Source organism: Lissotriton helveticus, chromosome 2_1 (genome assembly GCF_964261635.1).
Source record: "Lissotriton helveticus chromosome 2_1, aLisHel1.1, whole genome shotgun sequence".
NCBI classification, from domain to species: Eukaryota; Metazoa; Chordata; class Amphibia; order Caudata; family Salamandridae; genus Lissotriton; species Lissotriton helveticus.
This window is the reverse complement of record NC_136059.1, coordinates 1912210548-1912216782: the sequence shown is the minus strand read 5'-3', so window position 1 is coordinate 1912216782 and position 6235 is coordinate 1912210548.

The following is a 6235-nucleotide window of genomic DNA, read 5'->3' as shown; positions in this document are numbered from 1 at the left end:
ATTTTCTTCCTGGCTTCTTGGGGGGAGACAGGAAGCACCAGGGCTCTTAGGCTCCCTGCAGCCAATCAAAACGTTGTAGTGCAGTATTATGATTGGTCTGAGCGCCGTGAGACTGCGCTCAACAAGGAGCTGGACTGGAGCTGCAGGGGCCTAAGAGGTGAAATTCAACAAAGCCTCATTAACATGTAAATGGTCTTTTAAAGACCCATGAAGTACTTGATGGGGCTGTGTGCACGCGGCCAGGGAGGCAGACACAGTGGGAGGGAGGCAGACACAGTGGGAGGGAGGCAGACACAGTGGGAGGGAGGGAGACACAGTGGGTGGGAGGGAGACACAGTGGGTGGGAGGGAGACACAGTGGGTGGGAGGGAGACACAGTGGGTGGGAGGGAGACACAGTGGGAGAGTGGGAGACACAGTGGGAGAGTGGGAGACACAGAGGGAGAGTGGGAGACACAGAGGGAGAGTGGGAGACACAGAGGGAGAGTGGGAGACACAGAGGGAGAGTGGGAGACACAGAGGGAGAGTGGGAGACACAGAGGGAGAGTGGGAGACACAGAGGGAGAGTGGGAGACACAGAGGGAGAGTGGGAGACACAGAGGGAGAGTGGGAGACACAGAGGGAGAGTGGGAGACACAGAGGGAGAGTGGGAGACACAGAGGGAGAGTGGGAGACACAGAGGGAGAGTGGGAGACACAGAGGGAGAGTGGGAGACACAGAGGGAGAGTGGGAGACACAGAGGGAGAGTGGGAGACACAGAGGGAGAGTGGGAGACACAGAGGGAGAGTGGGAGACACAGAGGGAGAGTGGGAGACACAGAGGGAGAGTGGGAGACACAGAGGGAGAGTGGGAGACACAGAGGGAGAGTGGGAGACACAGAGGGAGAGTGGGAGACACAGAGGGAGAGTGGGAGACACAGAGGGAGAGTGGGAGACACAGAGGGAGAGTGGGAGACACAGAGGGAGAGTGGGAGACACAGAGGGAGAGTGGGAGACACAGAGGGAGAGTGGGAGACACAGAGGGAGAGTGGGAGACACAGAGGGAGAGTGGGAGACACAGAGGGAGAGTGGGAGACACAGAGGGAGAGTGGGAGACACAGAGGGAGAGTGGGAGACACAGAGGGAGAGTGGGAGACACAGAGGGAGAGTGGGAGACACAGAGGGAGAGTGGGAGACACAGAGGGAGAGTGGGAGACACAGAGGGAGAGTGGGAGACACAGAGGGAGAGTGGGAGACACAGAGGGAGAGTGGGAGACACAGAGGGAGAGTGGGAGACACAGAGGGAGAGTGGGAGACACAGAGGGAGAGTGGGAGACACAGAGGGAGAGTGGGAGACACAGAGGGAGAGTGGGAGACACAGAGGGAGAGTGGGAGACACAGAGGGAGAGTGGGAGACACAGAGGGAGAGTGGGAGACACAGAGGGAGAGTGGGAGACACAGAGGGAGAGTGGGAGACACAGAGGGAGAGTGGGAGACACAGAGGGAGAGTGGGAGACACAGAGGGAGAGTGGGAGACACAGAGGGAGAGTGGGAGACACAGAGGGAGAGTGGGAGACACAGAGGGAGAGTGGGAGACACAGAGGGAGAGTGGGAGACACAGAGGGAGAGTGGGAGACACAGAGGGAGAGTGGGAGACACAGAGGGAGAGTGGGAGACAGAGGGAGAGTGGGAGACAGAGGGAGAGTGGGAGACAGAGGGAGAGTGGGAGACAGAGGGAGACACAGAGGGAGAGTGGGAGACTGGGAGGGAGACACAGAGGGAGTGGGAGACTGGGAGGGAGACAGAGGGAGAGTGGGAGGGAGACAGAGGGAGAGTGGGAGGGAGACAGAGGGAGAGTGGGAGGGAGACAGGGAGAGTGGGAGGGAGAAACAGAGGGAGACACAGCGGGAGAGTGGGTGACAGGGAGGGAGACGGAGGGAGGGAGACGGAGGGAGGGAGACAGGGATGGGGAGAGGGAGAGGGAGGGATGGGGAGAGAGAGAGGGAGGGATGGGGAGAGAGAAAGGTGTGTATGCTGGGTCTGGTGGCTCAGTGGACGAAGGTGTCTGCTGCAGGGACCTGTGTTTAACCTCATGGTCACAATTTTTGTTTGCTTTAGCCCCTCCCCCTCTGACCCCGCCCCCACCAGTGCAGCCCTCAGGCACAAACCACACTGTATATTTGGCCCTCGAGAGAAAGTTTGTGAGTACCCATGTGCTAGGCTTTTCTGGAGCTACTGGCTTAAGAGGTCATTCAGCTGAATGAAGCTTTGCTGTCAAAGAATAATCCTGCTACCGATTAAAAATTGGGCACAGACATAATTACCCAGTTGAGTGACTGTTAGCCTCTCATCTGTAGTTCTTTACTAATAGTCATCAGATCTTTAAGCTCATTTACTTTATCAGGAAGACCAGAATTATGGAACAGTACCCTCCCTCTTCATAACACCCATGTGTTTTCAAATAATTGTGTAAATGAAACCCTTACCTGTGGTCATTCTTAAAATTCCTTCCATTAATAAACCAACTTCAGCAATAAGAGGCCGAAAGACCCTCCATCACCAGAACCTAGCTCAAGCTTTGTGACCGACCCACTCACTGACAAAACTTGCCTGTCAAAGTCCTAAGTGTACAGAGACACAAAGCAGCCCACCATCATATGCCAAGATGTTCTAGAATTTCTCCTCAATCTTGGAGGAAAAGGAAGTTTTAAGTACTAAAATGCCTCAACACCATCCAACAAAAATATGAATGCACAAAAAACTACCACGTAGGTTGGTGGCAAGGTTACGCATACGTTACCTGAAGACCACACATTTGAAATCCAGCAGGCTGACCTAATCTTCAAAACGCACATTGAATTACCCCTTTGTATTCCATCAGCCACACAACCGGAATCAAAATGTGCATTTGTTTTTGAATAATCAGACGGAGGATAAAAGTAAAACCATGAAGAGAACAGCATGCTTTCCGATGCCACTGACCGTGGTTTGTTCTTCTAAGGCGGCCCCCCTACCCTCATCCAGATTTACCAGCCAACCCCCCTGGGGTGATCGCTGCGCATTATTCTACTCACTTTCCCACATTACCTCAGAGTTACGTTTGTGGGTGGAGTGACTTACTCACCCCCTTTTTAAAACACATGAAAAAGGGACTGGTCCTCATGCTGCACCACTGCATAGATCACACACCTTTGCATTTAGAGTTATTGCAAATACTGGGGACCGACTGATTTGATAATCATGGACACAATCCCCATGCCAGACCTCAAGATGGCCGCCTCAGTGGGTTGCTCCATGATACTCCACTACTCCTGGACAATAGAACTGGTCTTCGACCTTGATCACAGCCCTCACCCGACCTTGCTCACCCTTCTGGACTTACTCTGGGATCTTTCCTGTGACCATGGAGACTTCGCTATTTGACTGATGCCCGGTGGAGCTACCAGATAGCTAAAGAGGAGATGGGCTGTGGACTCCCCTCGGCCATCACCTACCCAGCCAGACTTTATGCAGATTTTCCTTAGTCTCTCCATCATACTCCCACCCCATCAAGATATGGAATCTGAACCTATGTGACCGTGGAGACCTAGCTTTTTGACCAAAGCCCAGTGGAGCTACTTGATAGCTGAAGAGGAGATGGGCTGTTGACTACCCCTTCAGCCGTCACCTACCCAGCCAGTCTTTGGCCAGAACTTACTACGTCTCCCCATTGTTTTCTCCATCCTACCCCTTAATTACACCCAGTTCTTCCTCACGCTCCCTTTATCCCTCCACTTTGTTCATTGTTTTCCCATTGAGACGTAGCGGTTGGCTGATGCCCGGGGGAGCTACTTATTAGCTAAAGAGGAGATGGGCTTGTGGACTTCCCCTCGGCTGTCACCTATCCAGCCAGACTGACTCTTTCGTCTCTCCATCCAATCTACCTACCCCATTACCCCACCCCCTTATCCTTCTAAGCTTCATTTATTTCGTCTTCTACACTAAATGTTTTTTCTAGTAACTGATGTAATTTGTAATCTGTGGAAATTTATGTAAAGCACTCTGATACCTCCGGGCCTAGCCAGCACTATATAAAACTCTAAAAAAAAAGTTAAAAAAATAAAGTAACGTGATAAACTATAGTCTAGCCTAAGCTGGTATGTTATTTCTTCTAGTTTCAATAGTACAGGAGTGTGACTGCTCACCCTTGATGTTCCAAATCAATCTGGGCTTTGCATGAAAACTATCAGTGCTAAAGGATTACCCGAGTGCAACAACCACTCCGTTTCTTAGCACCAAGCATTTGATGAACTCATACGTCTAAAAAAATTACAATCTAAAAACATGGCAGGCCATAAGAATTGCAGTTCGCTTCTGCCAGTACCCATACACAAAAAAGTGCATTTGCAAATATAAATTCAAAATGAACATGCCCAACACTTACTGGATGCACCTACTCCCGCTTGGAGTAATAATAAAGATGCATTTCATGTTCCCATGTCAACTACCACTGGTTGTAAATTGACAGGGCCAGCTCGTGGAAATGTTAAGCTCCAATTTGCATGCAAATGGCAGCATTCAGACTACTGTGCTGGGTTTAACTAGTGAATAACGATTTGGATGGCTACATCTTCGTATCTAATCCTGATCCAGGGATGTAAAAAACATTTACCAGCAGTAAACTAACGCCACTAGGTGCCACCATAAAGCTGGACCGACCAGACTACCAGTGTATATAAAAAACACCATGCAGACATTGTTCGTTTTCTTAGCTTCTATAGGAAATAGGTCGGATGTCTCCTCCAAAGCTTTCAGGGTTTAAACGTAATTGTACGTGCCCCGAGCAGATATCTTTGGATCTTCACAGCATGTGTGTGGTACAGGGAAATGCACCACACTGCAGGATCTGCTCCATGTTCCTGAATGTGAAGGTCATAGAGGACCAAATGGCAAAGGCCCTGACACCAAAAAGTATATCCTGGGGAGACAGGAAAACATTGCAGTTTGGTCCTGGTAGGGACTCCAGGTCCCACTGCTGCCCTGAGATAGGGGCTGCTGTTGCACTCTTAAGCACCAGCACTCTCGAAGGTCACGCCCAGGCCCATCTCAGATCAGAAGAGGCAGGGCCAGCCCTCTTGGTTTTTGAATTCTGTAAGCCCCAGGACAGACTGACGCCAACCCAAGAAACAGTTGTTGCAAATACTTTTTTGCACCCTCTTTTTTGTAGTGCAATTGGCTACTCATTTTCAAACTAGAGTCTCTCAGATCTCCAGTCACCTGCTGCTCCTTTAAGCCATTTTTGTTGTACATCTGTGCTTTTAAAGTTTGCCAGCCCAAGGGCTGGTGCTCCTGGCCATGGGGGGGGGGGGGGGGGGGGGGGGGGGGGGGAGGGGTGCAAAAGTGATTGTTAGGCCTGCAGTGGCCCCGCTTCCTACTACCCTACCTTCCAACTACCACCAGACTATCCTACCTGCAAATCTGCACCCAAGCTCCGTTGTGTTGAAAAGAAAGCCAACGGACTGGGAGCAGGGAGGCACAGCCAAAATCTAGTAAAGCCAAACAGGTCGGTAAGTCTGCAGGAAGCATCTGTGTGCTAGATCGCATCAACGATCTTTTAGTCAAATGAGAGGAAATTCTTGTTCCATCTGTTCCAATTGAGCCTACTGCCCCTTAAAACAGGCCTCCCATTTAGCTCAAATCACAAAAACACATTCCCCAAATGCTCAAACCTACCACACGCAGTACTAATAAATCCCCCACCTAGCCACATCTCACTACCCTCCACTGCTGATTAAGCTGAACCAGGATCTCAGCACCTCCTACTATTGACCCAGACTTGGGTTCTGCTGACACATCTTATTCGAACCAATAGATGCTCACCGCTTCTGAACCAGAGTTGTACTCAAATGTGAGGAGAGGGGGAGGCAGGGAGATGGCACTGTAGGCAACAAGGGAAGGTGGTATTGTTGAAATTGGTGGCGAAGTCTCCTCAGATGGGCTAGCTATGAACGACCATGTTGCTTCAAGGAACAGAGACTCTGTCCATCACCACCCCTTGTTGTAAATATTTTTGTCCACCCTAAGCGTGGAAGGGTATACTCCGATGTGAGTCCCTTGCTCATTGCACCATCAGGATTCAAGCGAGCCGAGCCGAAGACGGCTGAAATGCCAGAAACCGGTCCCCGGAAGCTTGTTTCCTTCCCAGTGTAAGAATTGGCTTTTGTAGTCTGGTCTGCCCTGTTCCCATGATGCACTGGGCCAGGGACAGACTAATTTGCAT